This window comes from Amphiprion ocellaris, chromosome 22 (genome assembly GCF_022539595.1).
Source record: "Amphiprion ocellaris isolate individual 3 ecotype Okinawa chromosome 22, ASM2253959v1, whole genome shotgun sequence".
Classification (NCBI taxonomy): domain Eukaryota; kingdom Metazoa; phylum Chordata; class Actinopteri; family Pomacentridae; genus Amphiprion; species Amphiprion ocellaris.
In genome coordinates this window covers 10,487,130-10,504,710 of record NC_072787.1, presented here as the reverse complement: position 1 = coordinate 10,504,710, position 17,581 = coordinate 10,487,130, and the positions used below count along the sequence as shown (strand labels likewise).

At 40.7% G+C, this 17,581-nt stretch overlaps 1 long non-coding RNA gene across 1 annotated transcript in view; it reads right to left on the bottom strand.

The window, feature by feature from the left end:
• Nucleotides 1–8,498: 8,498 nt before the first annotated feature.
• LOC118469648 (uncharacterized) overlaps nucleotides 8,499–17,581 on the bottom strand; it is an 88,651-nt gene continuing 79,568 nt past the window's right edge. Inside the window, exon 3 of the long non-coding RNA XR_004846582.2 lies at nucleotides 8,499–8,635. This is a non-coding gene — a long non-coding RNA (uncharacterized LOC118469648). The remainder of the gene's footprint in view (nucleotides 8,636–17,581) is intronic.

Sequence of the window (17,581 nt, the reverse complement as noted above, 5' to 3'; positions counted from 1 at the left end):
TGCTAAATTGCTCTCAGTGTTTTTAGAATTGTGATTTGTGAAACCATTTTCCTTTTTCCCTTCATTGTCTGCCCTATCAATTCAGGATAATCAGCATTGTAGAAAACTTTTCCCTCTAAACATATATTCAGCATACACAATCCAGTTGTGTGGTTTCACTATGATTCAAGAATCCCTGAGAGCACTCATTCAAAACTGCGTGGAGAAAGACAGATATGGCAGAGCAGTGAAGATCCATTCAAATATGATTATAACTGAATTAATAGACATTGACATTTGTGTTTGTTCCAATGTGGTGAACAGCCCAGCATTTCCTGCCAATGGGCCCATGGATGACACTAATACCTTGTAATCAAAGGAAATGTGTATGGCTCCACAACCATTACATTCAGATTTTGTCTCTCTCGTTTTCTTACTTCACTCTTGTTTGTTTCGGTGTAATGCAGATCAGTTCTGGGTTTATTTTCTACCCTCAAAGCTGAATCTTTTATTTGATTTGCGGTAGAAAAAAAATCATCCTGGTGAAATTACATCCACATGGCAGAGCCTCTGAGTTCGCACTGTAGCTTGGTTGGCATTGACAACAGCCATGCCACGATAACAAAACAAGGTTAGGAACAACTGAGGAGCTGCTTTCCAAAACATTAAGCTTCTATTTTAGGTAATAAATTATTAAATGAAGGCCATTACTCAGTATGTATAAAATACAGAAACATTTAGAACAAGAATGTTTGATTTACTAATGCATTTTACTCCAACTGCTTTTTCATGGGTCTTTCTTTTCCAAGGTGTTCAAGATCAAAATGACACAACTGGCTGTTGCTAATAAAACCCTAGAAAGTGTAAAAATGTGACGCAATTCATTTCACCCTTCAGGCTTTGCAGGTATACCATTAAAACAGTTATTTGCTTGAACTAATGAAAATTATTGCTTTATTTGCCCAACACACATATACGTAGAAATATTACTTTTTCACCGAGGAAGATAACACTGTCATTACAAAATTGCATGGCACTCCCACTTAATCATTTATTGTGTCCTCTTCACCTCAGGATGTGGTTGACATGGCATGAAGGGATCTAGATGCACTCTCATATCTATCACTGAGCAACTTTTCTTCCTTTTTCTTCTCTAATGCCTGTGAAGACAGTTCACCCTCAGGAAAGAGGCAGCTACGTTTTCACCTCTTCCGAAAGCAGAAAGGGGGGAATTAACTAGTTGAAAGGTTATGTGGTAAGTCAACATTTGCTTTTCGGCTTACTTCATTGATTGAGCCCTGTAATTATATGGCACCGTCTTGCACCCTCATTGGTGGAAAACTTGTCTCTCTATATCTTTTAACTTACCTCTGAAACAGCTTCTTTTCCATAAATAGATGACTCTTTGTTTGAATTGGCAACCTCTATTTTTTTTTCTACTAGATCACTTAAGTAATAAAATATGATATATAATGTTAAGGGTTTCCTGGTTGTATAATAGACTGGGGTGCCTTTTGTTTTTGTGGTTTCTTGACTTAAGTTTTTGTCCTCTCAATAACTGACACTGTTTAGCATTTAATCACAAGGAAATGCCCTGGGGGTTATCTTTACAAATATATCTGTATAAGGGATGACAGGAAAGCCTTAGTCAAAGCTTAAAATTTATAACCTTAATGGAAGCATTTCTGAACTCTAGCTACTATAATAGAAATTTTAGTGGATTTACCTTATGACAATGCAAAGTAACTATACAGCCTGTGCGGAGCTCATAATCCTTGAAAAAACAATGCTGGTACAAACTGAGTCTGTGCTACTGCTAATATTTATATTTACCTTAGTGCTGGGACATGTGGCCATGTCCCCCGCTGACAGTAATCCGCAATAAATTAGAGTCTTTTCTCTTAATATTTACAAAAGTACAAAAGAAAAATGTTGATGTCCATCTGGATTTCATTGAGACTGAGTTTCCCTGCTTAGGACACACAGTGGGATGACAGAAACCAGCCGTACTATACCATAAAAAACATTTGTTTGTTTCACTTTTTCACATGATGAAGGGATGCGGGATATTCTTTCAGCTCAGTGTTTACAGCAGAGTCAAAGATGGTATGTTCTCTGCATTTTTTTTTAGGAATTCTGACCAAAAAAAAAGAAAATGCCCACTCAAGTGGTATGTACAAGCACGTGTGTACATCTGTTTATCCACATTACTTCATGTTGCCCAATAGTCAACTCACAAGTAAATCTTTTTTATTCTTTCCTGTTCATCTCTGATCTATTGGGAGTCTATGCCAGCATGCGATGGGTGAAAGGCCCTGTACACCCAGTGCAGGTTGCAATCTATTACTGATTCCAATGTAAATAGACAGAGAGCGCTGTCAAACAAAACACACAGGATGATGAGGTCAGATAACATGTCATTATCATATTGCCTGCTATCATCATATTGGCAATAAAAGTCAGCAAATATGGAACACATGTCAGACTTAAGCAAACTTTGAGAAGTGTTTGTCACATCATTCTTGCATTAGGGCTCATTCCAGTTCAGATTTGCCATAGCAGAGGGTGTGCAGTCAATCCACCACCAGTCATTGTCTGTTGGATATTTCTGGTTGTACTCCATTACCTTCTTGCTGTTTAACATAGCTCATTAAATCTCACTTTTCCATACCACTTGTCCCAGTAAATAAAGTTGATGTTGGCGCATGCCGGTTTCGTGATCTACTCTCTCTCTCTCTCTCTCTCTCTCTCTCTCTCTCTCTCTCTCTCTCTCTCCCTGTCTTACCAAGCAGTGTTCGGAGGTAATTGAAAATGTGATCCATGAAGTCACAAGTGCAATTTAACTCAGAGCCTACCCATGTTAGCGCTTCCACTCGTAACAGGTCAAAGAATGAAATTAATTTTTAAAAAGGTGACCCATGAAATTGCACTCATGATAGATGGGGTGTAAAAGCAATATTTTAATACATTTATGGGTATATATTTCCCAGACCCCTTGATGCTGGAAACACTGTTTCTGTGTTAAAAGAGGGTATTATTTGAGTTCATTTAGAGAAAGAGAGGAAATGTAGCATCAGCATGGTAAATTTAAAGCAAAGGAATGCTTTCTTCTTCATTCTTCACTCACATATGAATCAAGCTCATTTTCATCTCAAACAAGAGCAAAATGTGCACAAAGATGGCAATTTGCACATTTATATTACGGCTTTGAATATATGTACATGCTAAAAATGTGTAGAGCTGAAATTGTGAAATATTAGTGTAACAATGCAAGAAAATGCGAATGGCCTCTGCATGAGGGTCGGGCAAATGTCTGAAGGTACAGGGAAGAGGGAAGAAGCATTGGTTAGTTGTATCTGTTGGGAATGAAAAAGGCCCAAATACATCAGTGAGCAAGCATTACAAATCTTTAAAAGCATACGCATTCAAGATGATTTCAATCTCTTCATTTCATGTTAAATGACCAAAGAGAGTTCTCCAAAAATGCTTCTCCAATTCTTAGAAACGTTTTTTCTTTGCATACAAGACCTGAGTGTGCCAAAGCCAGTCTGCAGGCCTCTCAAAGGTCCCTCACCAACTGTCACCTCCACACCTCTGAGAGGGAGCACAGGTGATGTGGAGGTTTCTGGAGGAAGACTGTAGGGGCAGCTGCCTTCGCTTCAGTCTAAGTCCTCTGACCCACTTTCCCACCTCTTCCACCTCCCACGATTTCCCCATCTCCAGTTCATCTCCCACTTTTTCAGTCAAGATTAATGGTGTGAACCAACACCTGCTGGCAAACTGGATGTAAGGAAGATGTCTGAGGTAAGAGCTGACAGAAGTTTGGAGAGCTGGATAGGAGTGATATGTGGTTGTATGTGACTTTGTGCTCAAAGGTCCGTGGGGACTGTCCTTATGGTCGAGATTTTTCTTTACTAATCTTGTTGCAGGAGAGAGCAGCTCATATTTCACTCTCTCTGAGCTGCCGAGTTCTCTGTCTTTCACTCTTTCTGTCTCTCTGCCTCGGTGCCTTGAGGGAGAAAAAGCAAATTCTCAAGGCCTGAAAGTAAGTGAGAAGACTTGGTTGGACAGAAGTTCAAGATGTCATAGGGCAGAAGTTGTGTTTCAACATGAAGCCTTGTTTGTGCTCATCAGCAAACCTGTCAGGAGGCCGTTTGATGTTGTATTTGGGTGATGTCCTGAGGCACTGTGTTTGTGTTAGCTTCCATATGGATTAGCTTCATATAGCTTGGCCTTGCCTGAGATTATCCATCAATGGAAGATGCAGCAATCCTAGCATCAATCTCATCAACAATCTCATATATTTACACATATTCCCATCCTCAGGAAAAATATGCCCTCACCGGGATTGGAATTAATGACAAGTTTCAAGAGGAATTTATCAATATAATTACTTGAAGCACAAAAAAAGGGGAAAAAAAAGTTTTCTGCAGAGCGAAATTTTTTTTCAAATCACCACCATACCTCCACCTGCATAATTGATAGAGTCCTCATGATTAAGCTAATGAGGCTCAGAGCTTAAACCCTATCCAGCAGCCCCTAATTACAAATATGTAATATCCCCCCTCTGCTTCAATTAGCATTAGAGCAGAAGGTTAAGAATCATTCAATATTCATGCGGATGGTGAACTTCAAGGTTAAGGAGACTGGTCATTTAACCTCAGCTTTAAAATAAAAGTCATTTTCTTTAATTGTCTTAGATGAGAGCCACTAACTATATAGCTGTGGGAGATGCTTCATCAAGTTTGACCCAGGTGGAAGTGAAATATTATTGCTGTGCTCAAACTTCCTTTTTCCCATTTGAGGAAGCTTTGTCTCATTCAGGCGTCTCTAGAATATCTGAAACTATCACACACTGTGAGATTTCATTATATGCTCTATATGTTTAAAGAGCCTAAAGGTGTGATATCTTTCCTTGTATTTCTTTGCTATCTGTCATTTCAGTTTTATTTTATTATTTTTTAGAATACCTGAGCCGAACAGGTGTGTGACGTAAAGTAGCCGAGCTGTCAGACTTGTAGAGAGACGGTTTTTGATTGACACCCCTGGAGGCAAAAGGCCTAATGGTGCACCATGGGAAAGCTCTCTGCAGACTTGCAAGGACCTCTTTCTTATGTGATGAAGGCTCAGTGCAAAAGGGATCAAATGGCAAGATGTGTGTGTGTGTGTGTGTGTGTGTGTGTGTGTGTGTGTGTGTGTGTGTGTGTGTGTGTGTGTGTGTGTGTGTGTGTGTGTGTGTGTGTGTAGGGAATCCTGTTTTGTGCAATGCTCCACATAACTATATATACTAGAGAGTATTTGTTCTACATCTACTTTGCTATTTTTAAAGGGCCAAGACACATTACAAAGGTAAAAGAGTAAAGAACATCAGTATAAGTATTCCATCTTTGCCGCTGTATATTAATAGCTGAGGTGTGAGAGCTACACAGAACAGGAGCTTTAACTTTGGTCTTGCTTGAGTCCACCTCCTCCAGAATGTGTCTGACCATTGACTGGGGGTTTGACAGGAGACTGCATTGGCCTTGTGTCAGCAGTGGAGACCACAGAGCAGAGCCTGGGACTCAGAGACTGGGCTTGGATCCCATAGCCTGGAGGCTATAGGCCCAGCACAGCACCCACTGGCCTAGACCAGCCCAGCCCAGCCCAGCCCAGCCCAGCACAGCCTAGACCAGCCCATCCCAGCTCTGCTCAGCCCCCTCCTCCCCATGGCCTCCCTGCACCTTCACCAGCTGCGCTTTTCTGGCTCCAGCTGCTAGGTGTATATGTGTACGCTGCCCGCCCCCTCCATACCCCCTCACTCCCCTACATCTCTTGCATTTTCATTTTCTGGTTTTCCCTCATTCTCTTATTTTTTTCTCATTCCTGATTTGTCCTCTTACTGTGTGTGTGCCGCATCCTCTCTCTCTTTTTTTTTATCCGCTCTGCCTCTCATCCTTCCCTCCCTTGCCAGACACAGGGGTTGTAATAGTGCCCAGCAATTACTGAGTTGGCATGTGCTGCATTGTTTACTCACAGTCCTATTCCTACTGGACTTTATTAAAACACCATCTGCCGTCAGCTCTGGAATGGCAAAAGAGGTGGTGGAGGAGGAGATGGAAGAGGAAGGCAGTGGGAGAAAAGCGATAGATTTGGCTGCAGAGTGGAAGGAGAAGGGCTGGACTCACGTGGAGAGCACTGGCTGCCACAGTGGTCTCTTGTCAGAGGGACATCGACAGTACATGAGACTGAGGAAGCTAAATGGGATTTTTGCTGCAAACAAATGGTCTGGTAATGGGAATAGACGAAGCGAGTTCCAGGAAATACGGATCCAAGTTTTTGAAACAAACCATGCAGGCTTTCAAGGCCTCAAAAGTGCATGGAAATTTGAAATGTGACAAGCATTTTTTTATTTTTTTTTTTACCAGAAGACAGTGCCTACTATTATTGTTTTCGCAAACTGCAGCTGGTGAACAGTTGGAGATTTTTCAGATCATGTTTTTCCATGAAGGCAGATGACAGAGTTCCTTCATCAGGCCTGTCGGTCACACAGAGTGACTCAGGTGCTAAATAGCGGCCAGGATAATAACAGAGACCACGCCTGCTTATGAACATTCACACGGCCTCTCTTTCTTTCACACACATGCACACGTAGAGCCATGCTGAGCAATAATACCGTGGGCCCGCCCCTGTAATGACATTCTGATGGTTATTTCATTAGCTGTAATTTGTTACGGGGCATGTCATTTCGGACAACAGCCTGGATTGATTGGATAAGTCATTGAGAGGAGGCGGGCTGGTCCCACTACAAGCTGGATCAATTAGTGAATTATTGCAAAGGCTTGGCATCAACAGTTCTGGCATATTGCAGGTGTGAGTGTGTATCCTCAGGTGTTTCTGTACTATTTAATTTGCATTTTACAGTCAAATATGACAAAACATCTTGACGTGGTTACATTTTTCCAGCTAAAAAAAATTGCATTCAAAATGATAATCATTTTTTTCAAATAAAAAAGAAATTACGGAATAGCACGAGAAGTGTTTCATCCTCTGCTGCCCTAAATTTCATAAAAGTACAGTCAGTGGCTTACACTGGATGCTTTGTGCTCTGGAAATGTCCCTGAGAGATCAATGAGGTGGAAGACTCAAGCGCACTCACGCAGACACATGTAAGCATAACATACAATTATAAGGTCATTCTGGATGCTCAGTGGTCAGTCTACTTCAAATAAATCTCCTCCCATAATTGGATGCTTATTTTGTAGGAAAGTAAAGGCACTTGTTTAGGAAGCTTCACCTAAGCTGGGCTGCACAGTGAACATGGGGCCTCATTTGTGTGCTGTAAGTCAGCCATGTGTCTGCGCTGAGGTTCCCAGCAGAGAGAATCTTGGCAGCGTGAGAAACACTGAAGAATAACGAGAGGAGGAAAAATCACATGTAAGACAGACTGTGCGGAGCAATATGGCAGGATTGTGGTGGTGCAAGATGTAACTCGCTCATAAAGATCACCAAATGTATGACACAGTTCACACATTCATCCCCAGTAATGCTTCTTGACTAGAATGTCCCAGATTCAATGCCTTTTCAGCTCTCTATGTTCCAAGAAACAGTGGGAATAGTATTTTTCAGTTCCGTGAATAGCTGAGAATAAACTACATAAGCAAATCCTTGACATAATTAGTGAATTTATATTTAGTCAATACTCCTAATTATCAAATTGTAAGCATAGTATACACAACTTACATTTACTGCACACCTAAAAAGATAATTTAAGCAACTTTAAACCAAACATAAAATAGATCAGATTAAATTATTCATATTTTTCAGTGGTTATACTTGTCAGGGTGCAATACACAAACAGCATGTATACATTTTCAACTGTATTTATTGCAAAATATAACATTACTGTATGGGATTGACGAGACGTGTTGTGTGTTTTATTGATATGGATATATTCAGTTGCAAATGAGTTAAAATAGATACAAAAGAGATGTAAAATGGAAACCAAAATCTGATTTGAGGCATAGACAGCAGATATCACACTTGCAGTCATGAGTTATTCATGCATTAGAGATATTGTAGATTGACAGCACAATTATGTCAGAGGGTATTACGCATCAGCAACCATGTCATGCCCCCTGGACGGGCACATACACCACACTACAGAGAGAAAGCAGAAGGCCGTCTGCGGTGAATTGTCTCCAGCTGGAAGAAGTTTCAGTATTCTGAATACTAAAACCGGCTTACAGATGAAACAATAAGAGCCGGGCAGAGCAGAAAAGATTTTAAGTAGTTGCAAAGATCCACAAGAAAAAGTTTGATGGAGATGTTCTTGTTTTTAAGTGAAATGTTTCATCCTTTAGAGAAATATTATGTCTGTTTAATAAGGATAATAAAAGCTCAAAACATAAAAACATGATGCCTAGACATTCCATGTGCATGGGAGGGCAGCTTGGACATGTGTGTGTGTTTGTGTGTGTGTGTGTGTGTGTGTGTGTGTGTGTGTGTGTGTGTGTGTGTGTGTGTGTGTGTGTGTGTCGTACCATACAAGCAGTCCCTCTGTGTGAGCCCTCAGCTGGTGATGTTGTCGGGGGTAGGAGGTCAAAGGTCGGATCAGGGTTCATTACGGACAACCATCTTCCAGCCACCACAGATGCCAGCAGCTCCACTCTCAGCTGCACTGCATGACACAAAAAGATCAGAGGATTATTGTCATTTAGACACAATACATGTAAACCCCCATTATCAGATAGAAAACTGTAAAAAAACAACACCAAATAACAGATCGGTGACGGTAAAGGGTTACAAAGGTTGATACACTTTATTAAATAACTGTAAAAATACAGTCGGAATCTAACAGGTGTGTGATGTTTTTACTAAAATATGGTTATAAACTGTAAAATCTCAAGCTTCTTTGGAAAGTGCAGACAAGAAGGACCATTTACAGCAGGCTACTGTAAAAATTGATGGTTTGAACTGAACAAAAAGTTTTAGCACAACAGATTACAAAGCACTGCTTAGAGTAGCAACTTGATTTACACAGCTAAGAATATCCATCCATCCATTATCTATACACCGTTTAATCTTCATTAGCGTCGTGGGGGGCTGGAGTCTATCCCAGCTGACTTAGGGTGAAGGCAGGGGACACCCTGGACAGGTCACCAGTCTATCACAGGACTACATATACAGACAAACAAACTATTCTCCCATTCATACCTATGGACATTTTAGAGTTACCAATTAACCTCAGCATGTTTTTGAACTGTGGGAGGATGCCGGAGAAAACCCACGCATGCACAGGGAGAACATGCAAACTCCATGCAGAACAGCCCCAGGAAGGCCAGGACGCGAACCACAGGCGAAAGTGCTAACCACCGAGCCACTGTGCAGCCCAGCTAAGAACATTGTTAATTTTTTTTTTTTAAATATTAAGTTAACCCTTTGTTCCTTTGTTTTAAAAATATATTTATGAGACTACATTTGGAATACATTACTGCCTCCAAAAATACTTTCTTAGAAAATGCACATTTTACCTTTATACTTTCAGTGTTTCTACTTTATTTACATTTTTAGGACATATTTTTCTTCTTACGTTTATGTATATATTTTGTACCATTTATATTTCTGACTTTGAATGGGAGCAACTACAACATAAGCAATTACCCCTCTGGGACCAATGAAGTATTTCTGATTCTGATTCTGAAATAAATGTTCCCAGTGTATGAAAATGCCACTTGTTTTACCCTGTATCCTTAGTCTTGAGTGTTTTAGTGGTACATATGCATTTTTTAATGTTAAACAGTGATGTAGATGTCAATTCTGTATTCATTGCATTTGACTGCAATTAACAGTAACTACTGTTGCCTTTAATCTTAGTTACAGTGGCACAACTACACACATACAGTACATTATTGGAAAATCAAGTCACAATATAAACCCTATAGAGACCAGCGTAGCACCAACGCTACAACTGCATATTTAATTTTGATTGGTGGTAGATTTGAAACCAGATAAGATAGATTGATCATTCTTATTGTCTATAAAATCTGTGGAGTTACACTAACATTTCACACATTCATGTCTCAAAATGCTTTTTCATTGCAATGATGGGCTTGTAAAAATACACAATAAAGTGCAAATAACGAGACCACGGGATATTGTGTAACTTTTTCACATTTAGAAATTTGAGGTATACAGCTATGCAGTTTCTGTATTTTGAAAACTATGTAAAAAAAAATTTTTTTTCGTTATTTTTAGGTTCATTGCACGTTTCAGCAATTTATTGTAGAAGGTAAGACATAAGTCAATACATTTTATTAAAACTTGGGATATAAGGGTTATATTGATGTAAAGCAAATAAAAAATACTCCAAAAAATTACACTACAGTATGTAAATATGTAAGAATATGTCCCCGCGGATTTGCACAATGGTAGGTCTTAAAGGGTTAAACAGCAAACATCATATTCTACTGTATAGAACTGTAATTAGTTACACAGTAATTTACTATTGAGGTAAAGAAAAATAGCAACACTGTAAAAAATACAGTAAAATACTGGCGACTACAGCTGCCAGTGTTTTACTGTAATTTTACAGGAAAATTTGGTACAGTGTACTGAAGCATCTAAAACATTGATATTTAGATTATAAAGTAAGATGTGTTTTGTGAAATTTTGAATACTGAAAATTTGGCAACTAATTTTTCAAAACCGGGATTTTTGTTTCTGCTGTTGTGGCAATAAATTAATATAAAACATCACTATGAAAAGTGTCTCATTTGAATCCTATTGTGCAATTCAAGCATCAAGTAAGCAAAAGGCAGAAACTAATATTAAGATATTTTAATTAAAATGAAAGTAACTAAGATTCACCTGCTCCGTACACAGATAGGCTTTAGCAATGAGCGTACACGCCAGAAGAGGAGACAGTAAGTGCACTGTTAAACACACAGTTGTTGTATACTTGTGTACAGTAGAGTGTAGTTATCGTTAATGAGAGTGAAATCACTGTCTCTTAAAAAAACACACACTGTTTTATGGGTCACATCAGAGCCGCGTTCAAAGCAAGCATCCACCACCACAACAGGATGGACTGCTCGCCACTTCCTCCTCCAGTTTATTTTACTTCCTCTATTAATGTTTTTATTTACTATTAGGTTGTTGGAGATATTGTGTTGGATACTAGAAGACACAAACAGAGACATCTGTTTCAACACTGTGATTACTGCATTAAACATTTTGAGGAGATTTTGATGAAAAAGTCAAGAAAACACTATTTATATGGGGGATATTTTAGCAATGGTGTGTTAGCATTATTACTGTCAGTTCTAAAAGTATATGAATAGTTTATACAGTTGCAATGTTCAACCCCAAACAAATAAAAACAATCCACAGTAAATCAGCAGGTCATGTGCACTTTATCTGAGATTAAATGCATTGATGCTGTTAAACCATACGATGGGTTTCTGCTCACTGTATTTTTCTGCACTCTCTTAGGACGTCTTGTAAATCCCCCAAAGTAACTGTTTACAGTAAATGTAAAATTTTATATGCATTCAAGCTGTGCTCTTTCATATGTCCGTCCCTTGCTTGGTCAGCAATTTTTTTTTTTTTTTTTTTGCTTTTGCGAATTAAAATGAACCAGTTGAGGCAATTTTTTTGTTACATTTTTATTTAACGTTGCAAAAGTGTGAGATGCAATTTTAGGTGAGAAACTGCACTTTAAGCCCGGACATTAAAAACAAATGCACAGATTCAATTATCACTCAGTGCAGTTCATCAAGCAGAGCGACAGGGAGTTAAAAGTGGCGAGGCCGGGGTGTCTAGCGCAGTGTCAGCATGTCTCTATCACCTCAGTGATGGAGAGCCCAGCTGAGGATGGACCCTTGTAGCCGCGGACATGTTCCTCCACCCCGTCGCACCCTCCCGTCCCCTCCCTTCATCCAGCATGCCCTGCCGCCTACAAGCACCTTTTGTATGGGCTAAATGGGGCTGGATGCACCCCTTTAACTTTGATTTCCATTTTCCATTGTCTGCCCATTGACGGGGAGGGTGACTCCATCTGTGCCTGCCTTGCGTGGTGCCACCCTTTCAACAGACATATGCTCCACATGTGAGAGTCCTAAACCTGCGAAAGAATGGGTGGAAGGAATAATGATATACAAGACGGGCCCCTCACTTCATAGAGGAACAAGGAAGAGGGAGAGAAAATACTCCATTCATCAATTTATTGTATGGCCCTTAAAACTCCACGGCCTTTTTATGTATATTCAAGAGCGCAGAAGATATTACACAAAAGCCCCTGCTGAACTGATGGCGTTTTAAATTGCGGTCAAGCTGCTCCACTCGCCTCCTGAACTGTGCTCAAAATGCGTATGTGTGTTTTACATGAAGGGAGACTCAGCTTGTCGTGCCACCGGTCACAAAGGAGGCCTCGCGGAACAATTGATAACTGTTAACTGAGGTGGCAAGCTGGGTCAATTTTGACTTGGAAATGTGCAATATGCTGTGAAAACAGCCCCTTGTGTTCGCTCTCCCCCGTCAGATCTTATCTCCACGTGATAACACCACTTAAGATCTCATACAGTAACACACATTAAGTCATTTCCCTCTCCAAACAAACTGAAGGGGAACGTCAGTGTAAAAACAGAAAGTGAAATTTGGTACCAGATCATTATAAGGCAGTGTTTTTTTTTCTTGATTTTTATCTGCAAAGTCCAATTTTGATTTTCAACTTTTTTTCTCATGTTAGGATTATTTTTGCCTTGAAACCCAATTTAGGCGGAAAAAAGCGCCTAAGACAGAGTGGGAGGAGGCGAAGTTCATGGCTTAATTTGCTTTCCATTCCACTTCATTCATTTACTTCATTCATTCATTGCCTCTTTCTCCCTGTCCATCAACCTTATCCTAATCCCTCTCTTTATCCCTCTCTTTCCTCGACACCCATGACGCCGACTGGCCTCCTCACCCTAATGCCGTCCAGCCCCACCCCTCACCGCTCCTCCTGTTCAGTTATAAGGCTCTATCGATTACAAGCCTGTCGTACAAAACGACCTAATGGAGGGTCAGCTTTAATGTGAGGGGCGGGGGGCCCCTGTCTTGGTAGGAAGTGAGCCTGGTTTTAAACACCCTTTCTTCTTCCTTCGCCTTCCACTGTGTCCCCTCTCCCTCCTGCTGGGCTCCACCTTGTCCCCCTTAGACCCTTTCCATTGGAGAGCGAGAGCCATGAAAAATCAACAGCGGAGCCATCAATCCCCCTGCACACACACAACACCACCACCACCTCCTTCCTCCACTCCTTTACAAGGCCCACCGCCGGCTGCAGCGGCTGCACATGTGTGAGGGTATTTAGTGGGGGCCTGAAAGCTGAAAGGAGAAGTGCCTGGATCAAATGTGTGTGTGTGTGTGTGTGTGTGTGTGGGTGGGGGGGGGCGGCACAGAAGGAGCCCTCTCAGGAGGGGTGCTGAGGCCCCGGCTCGTTTTATAGACTCCCCTGAAAGAACGTGATTACAGATCATTATCCAATTGAAGCAGATTGATGGGCCGGGGTCAAAGTAATATAGCTCATAGTAGCTCAGTGAGACGGGAGGGGTGATAGGAGAGGACTGAGGGCAGCGCAGAAGTTTGGGTGAGGTAGGGGAGGGGGGCTCGCAGACAGGGCGAAGATGGTATAATGACCAGATTGTCACCACCGAATGGAGTATGAGAAGGGGGAGAGGAGCAAGAGGAGGAGGAGGAAGACCCAAACTTGTCGAATGAAAGACTGAGGCTTTTCTTTATCCGGAGTGGGTTGTAGTACAAGTGCTGATGGAGAGGAGAGTTCTAGATTGACCTCATCACTCCACAGGGCAGATAAAGAGATCTTTATGAGAGGGGAGGAAAGAGAATTTGTCCAGAGTGACTCGGCTGTGTGTCTTCTTGCAAATAATGCTGCTCATTCTCCCTTTTTTTGGGGGTGAAACAATCAAAAGTTATGGTTGGATTTGAAAATGACATTCTTAAATGCGATTTAAAAAGACATTTTTCAGAAATTATTCACAAATTTTTTTGACTGTGCCCAATTCAGTAAATGTAGGGAAAATGAAAGTCCCAAATTTATATTCTCACTTAGATTAACAAGTTTCCAAAAGTTATTTTAAGTAGAAGCAAAGACAGTTTTAACATTTGTACATGCAGTAATCTAATTACCGCCGTCAGCCAATGCCCTGACCTCTTTTTTTTCTCACGATATTCTGATAGCTTACTTGCCGCTGTACCATTTGCCTTAAACTGTTCTCTTACATAATATCGTACATTACAATGCATGATGTTCCTGACCTTTCCAAAGCACTGGAAAGGTAGATCTCAGATGATCTCACCGCACAACTGCCAAAAGCACAGATCCTGGTTCTCCTGCTGTTTGAATGTATGTGATGATGTTGAGGCTGCGTAGCTGTTTAGAAAACCTTACATGACCTCATGTGTAATTTTAAATGAATTAAACAGTAGCAGTGGCAATAGCAGAATATGTTTTGCACTTGTTGGACGGCACAGTGTTGGTCATAGGTTGGATATGTACGGTTTTATTGCCAAAGGCAGAGAAATTTTGATAGTCAGTCGGAGTGAATTTCAGATTGTTTTGTCAAGCTACAGTAATGTTGCTGTGAAAGTATACTCCACAATAACTCAGGACTATAGCGATTTTTTTTGTTTTGTTTTTTAACAGCAACTCATACACATGAGAATCACGCCAACATACCATGAACTGGTATGTCATGGCGTTTAATGTAACATCCATGAACCTGATGCATTCATTAACGCTTTGTTTGCAGGATCATAGTTCTGTAGATGGTGCCAGTGGACCGGAGTCTCATGACAGGGATCGTCTTCCTCCACAACAGAGGGCTTATGGGTAATGGCCATGACACTGAACAGTCTTTTGATAATAGCTGAGACCAAGTGTCTCTAAATTTTGCTTGCTTCCACGATTTGCCGATGTAAAAAAAAAAAAAAAAAAAATCCTTTGAAGACAGCATGAGCATGTTTTAGATCAAGCTTGACATTTCACTTTTTCGCTTGGGATATTTTAAACAAAATGGATCCTAAATGATGCAGAATTTCGGGACTTTAATTGGACTTGACAGATGCACATGCTGTCCATGTTCGCTCGACATGCAGGAACTGGCACACGGCAATTATGGTGAATGTGCAAGAGCGTAAAGAAAACATCTTAAAGGTTTACAACTTTGCTCTGTGCAGCCTTTGTGTAATTATAGGATTAATGAAGAATGCACTCATCATCAGCGGCTGTGACGCATAAAAAGGGGCACATACTGTACATAGGAAGTGCTTTATGCATCTCCTGCTCCTTCTGAGATGATGAATTTGGAAGGCAGTGCTGGGGCAAGTACAATCACATGTGTGGGGAAGGAGGCATACACAATAGCTTCAATATACACACACATATTGTGCTTGCATGCGAAAGCATGAGTAATGTGAATTCAAGGCATATATTTATTGATTTATTTATGAATATTTAGTCCTCTAATCTTCACCATACTGTATTTTCTGAGCTATACAAAGTGATTTATGGGGATTTTTTGAAAAGAGATAGAAAAGTCAGTCGGACAGAGCTGTAGGCTTTTAAAGTGCAGTCTAAAGGCTTTAGTTTCTCTGTCTCACCAGTCTGATAACTGACACTGAGCAGACCCATGTGACTACAGCCTCAGAGAAGGCATTATATATGATTGTATGTGCAGATGTTCTGTCTGCATGTGTGTATTTAAATGTTTCACTTTATACATTCATATATGTTGACTTTGGTTTATATTAATGTCTGTTATGTTCAGACAGTGTTGATCTGACTGAAGCCACTTTGAAATAAAGGTGAATAACTGTGAAGATATTTAAGGAGTTTTACTCCAAGATTGTCTACATTTTAAAGGAAAAATACCTGCTAGTCATCAGTGTTAAAGCTCTGTCCAAGTTTGTTTCTTTACTGACCTAATGTCTCCAAAAAGAAGGAAAAATGCTCCTGTGATTCTCTTTCATGTCTGCACCCAGTGTTTGAAGTATTTGTAATTCTCTTCAGTTGGTGCGTATCTCATTTTGGCATTTAAAGCTTGATTTGTGTTTGTGCTGGAAATTCATACAAGCAGGAGAAAATGATCCTGCACCACACATTGCTATAGGTCAGGCTGTAATTGCAAATGCATGTGGATTAATTCAAGTGATCTTTGATTAAACTACTCTGTTACATCTCACAGATGTCTTTGATACTGGCCCGTTTTTTCCAACATTCAAACAGAATAAGAAAATATCACCTTATAGATGAGTGAATTCTGAGATTCACTGCTGCTGTTCTTGTTAATTTACCTTAAACAAAGTGAGGAAGGTGATCATGACGGCCAGGATTTTTCAAACACGCTTAGGTTTCTTTCAGGGGGACATAAAAGTATGAAGCATCATCAAACAAGCATATTGAATTTTGCACCACAGCAGCAGCTCTACTCTTTATAATGTGTCTCACATTATTTTGCAAAAACAGAAAGACATTGGGAATTAAGAATTTATTCTCCAACTGCACCTCATTGTTACCAGGTTTAATAAAGTTTGAATTTTAAAAATGTCAGGACACAAAGTTAGTCAGTCTGGTAAGTCAATTAAACCATTGAGTAAACAAGTTGCCTTTGAAGACACCATACACTGTAGCTACAGCTCTGCGACCTGCATGCTAAACCCAGTTACAGGCAAGAGAAGCCCTGACTCCCTCTGCGTTACACTTAGTCAGATAATTGGAAATGCGAGGGCATTAACTCCAACGGGATTAAGAGGGGGAATTAAATATGTTAATCCCCAAAATAGGTAAATAGCCTCAGTGATACAATAACCAATTTCTAGGGTTTTCCTCCCCCGAGGACACGTCTGCCTTTGAACGCAACCTGCTCACACACAACCGCTCACACGTACGCACTCACGAGAAGACTCACAAGCAAACTGGTACACTCTCGCACATAAACACGAAGACAAACGTCGCACAGGAGAGTAGGAGAGAGAGTCTCGAGTGTTCCAGAAAGTTCTCCAAGGTCATGCCTGTGGTGTCGTGTGGCCCTGTGGCTGACTCTTGAACCTGTTCTCCCAGGTCTGCCTCTTTGTTCCAGAGATCATTACCTCTGTCGCTCCGCTCTGCTCCGCTCCCCTCCCGAGACCGCTTTGTCGCCATGTGTTCATCTGCCTTGTAATTATAGCACGGTCCTGGATGTCATGGTTTAGGGACTCTGCCTGGGTGTGAGCGAATGTGTGTGCGTCGGAGGACTGAGCGAGTGCGTTAAGATGTGTGGCATCACATTGTGCTTTTATGTGAGAGTGTGTGGGAAGTGTGTACACGATGGCGCACGGACACTGGTGAGATCAGTGTGTTTGTGTATGCGTATATAATTTCAATCAAAAAAAGGGTAAATTGAATACAGTGCACTTTCTCTTTAAACTATTCAAGCAGAGGCATTGCCTTTGGAGATGGCAACAGAGCTGGATTTTGATGAGCTACTGTACTTGTGCTGGGGACATGAAACAACTGAATAAAAAGTATATATTCAAAACTGTGACACAAATCATGAACCAAGAGTGTCGGGGCATCAGTTGTGGGCAAAAA